The 2,500-nt window shown below is 51.1% G+C and overlaps 1 protein-coding gene across 1 annotated transcript in view; it reads left to right on the forward strand.

The window, feature by feature from the left end:
• The window catches only part of LOC132382743 (extracellular serine/threonine protein kinase FAM20C-like), a 43,208-nt gene that overhangs the window by 6,929 nt on the left and 33,779 nt on the right, over positions 1–2,500 (forward strand). The gene's annotated exons all lie outside the window — the stretch shown is intronic.

A 2,500-nucleotide genomic window follows, 5' to 3' on the forward strand; every position in this document is an offset into this window, starting at 1 on the left:
CATCAGTCAATGAAAGCAAGCATGCAGGTACAGCAGGCAGTGAAGAAAGCTAATGGCATGCTGGCCTTTATAACAAGAGGAATTGAGTATAGGAGTAAGGAGGTCCTTCTGCAGCTGTACAGGGCCCTGGTGAGACCACACCTGGAGTATTGTGTGCAGATTTGGTCTCCAAATTTGGGGAAGGACATTCTTGCTATTGAGGGAGTGCAGTGTAGGTTCACAAGGTTAATTCCCGGAATGGTGGGACTGTCATATGTTGAAAGATTGGAGCGACTGGGCTTGTATACACTGGAATTTAGAAGGATGAGAGGGGATCTGATTGAGACATATAAGATTATTAAGTGATTGGACACGCTGGAGGCAGGAAGCATGTTCCCGCTGATGGGTGAGTCCAGAACTAGAAGCCACAGTTTAAGAATAAGGGGTAGGCCATTTAGAACAGAGATGTGGAAAAACTTTTTCACCCAGAGAGTGGTGGATATGTGGAATGCTCTGCCCCAGAAGGCAGTGGAGGCCAAGTCTGGATGCATTCAAGAGAGAGTTAGATAGAGCTCTTATAGATAGCGGGGTCAAGGGATATGGGGAGAGGGCAAGAACGGGATACTGATTGTGTATGATCAACCATGATCACAGTGAATGGCGGTGCTGGCTCAAGGGGCCGAATGGCCTACTCCTGCACCTACTGTCTATTGTCTATAACTGAATTGGGGGCATGGCCTGGGGGCTGGCGTTGTGCTTTACAGCACCAGCTGGAAGTCTGAGGCTCATTTCCTGCAGGGAGTTTTTGTTCTCCCTGTGACCAAGTATTTTCCAGTCCTGCCCCCCCCCCCCCCCAACATCTGAAAGATGTACGGTTAGGGTTGGTAAGCTGTGGACACGCTATGTTGGCGCCTCTTGTGGGCTTCCCAGCACAATCCTCGCAGATTTGATTTGATGCAGACGATGCATTTCACTGCATTGTTCGATGTACAAGTGACAAATAAAGCTCAGCCTTGAAAGAAAGGAGCTTAAGTTCCGCAGCCGGCATGGTGGGACCTGAACGTGGGCGTGTGGATTGTGACGCACGTCCCGGATACTTGGATTATCACCTTCCGAGATGCCGCGGGTTCTGGTGGGCCGAGAGCTGCGAATGTGGAACTGGTTCATTATTGTCACAGGGACTGAGGTACAGTCAGAGGCTCGTCCATGCTGATCAGATCATTACACAGTGTGTTGTGCTAGAACAGGGTGAGACAACAACAACGCAGAGTGAAGTGACAGGGAAAATGCAGGGCTGGTTAGCAATGAGGAGCAGCACCATATTCTGTCTGGGTAGCCTCCAACCTGATGGCATGAACATCGATTTCTCCTTCTGGTCACTTATTTTTCTCATTTTTTTTTCCTTTTCCCCTCCCTCTTTCCTCTTCCTTCACTCCCCACTCTGGCTTCCATCACCTCCCCTGGCCCCCCCCCCCCCCCATCCTTCCCCACTCTCCTCTCCTTTCGGCTTCCTTCTTCCCCAGCCCTCTACCTCTCCAACCTACTTGGCTTCACCTGTCACCTTTCTGCTTCCTCCCCCGCCCCCCCATCTGGCATCTTGCCCTTTCCATTCCAGTCCTGATGAAGGGACACAGCCCGAAACATCGATGGTTCCGGGGATGCTGTCGAGATCCTCCAGCATTTTGTGTGTGTTTCTAAGCTACGACGTACAAGATCAGAACGAGGCCAAGAGCCCGTCTTGTCATAGCAAGGAACTGAGTGGGAGCTGTCCGGTGGGCCGTGCTTTCAGGTCTCACGAGAACGAGGAGAAGTGAGAATATCTGGGGTGGGTGGGGGTCTCCAATTATGCTCGCTGCTTACTAAGACAGCGAGAAATTCATGAGTGGATGAGTTCATGAGTTTCTGTGATGTGCTGACCCCATTATTCAAGAGAATCCAAGTTCCAGTTCAAACTTTATTGTCATTCAACCATACATGAATACAGCCAAACGAGACGGTGTTACTCCAGGGCCAAGGAACCAACAGTCGTACACAGCACAAAGCATATAAAACACAAGCTCATATAAGTTAAAGTCTGTCCCGAGCCTTATAGGCTCATCAGGCCAGTGCTTATGCTGGTTTCCATGGCATGAAGTGACTGAGAGTACGAGACTTTCCCCGGATAGGACGCCAGTCTATCACGAGGTTAACCCCAGCATTTTGCCAGTACCCATTTTCAGCTGGGTGGACTGGAGCAATGTGTGGTTAAGTGCCTTGCTCACAACACACTGTCTCAGCTGGGGCTCGAACTCATGACCTTCGGATCGCTAGTCCAATGCCCTAACCACTTGGCCCTGCGCCACCAAGCTCGGATAAGATGTCAGTGAAATTCAGTTCAAGACCCCGAGTCTTGCAGCGGTCTGCTTGTCTTCTGCCGAGTGAACACTGGGGGGCAGCACTGACTGCTGGGCGCGCTGCTCCCAATGCACTGACTCCCAATACCTCTCTCCCTGGCAGCGGTAAACAGGCAACACCGCGGCCT

The sequence above is a fragment of the Hypanus sabinus genome, chromosome 29 (genome assembly GCF_030144855.1).
Source record: "Hypanus sabinus isolate sHypSab1 chromosome 29, sHypSab1.hap1, whole genome shotgun sequence".
Classification (NCBI taxonomy): Eukaryota; Metazoa; Chordata; class Chondrichthyes; order Myliobatiformes; family Dasyatidae; genus Hypanus; species Hypanus sabinus.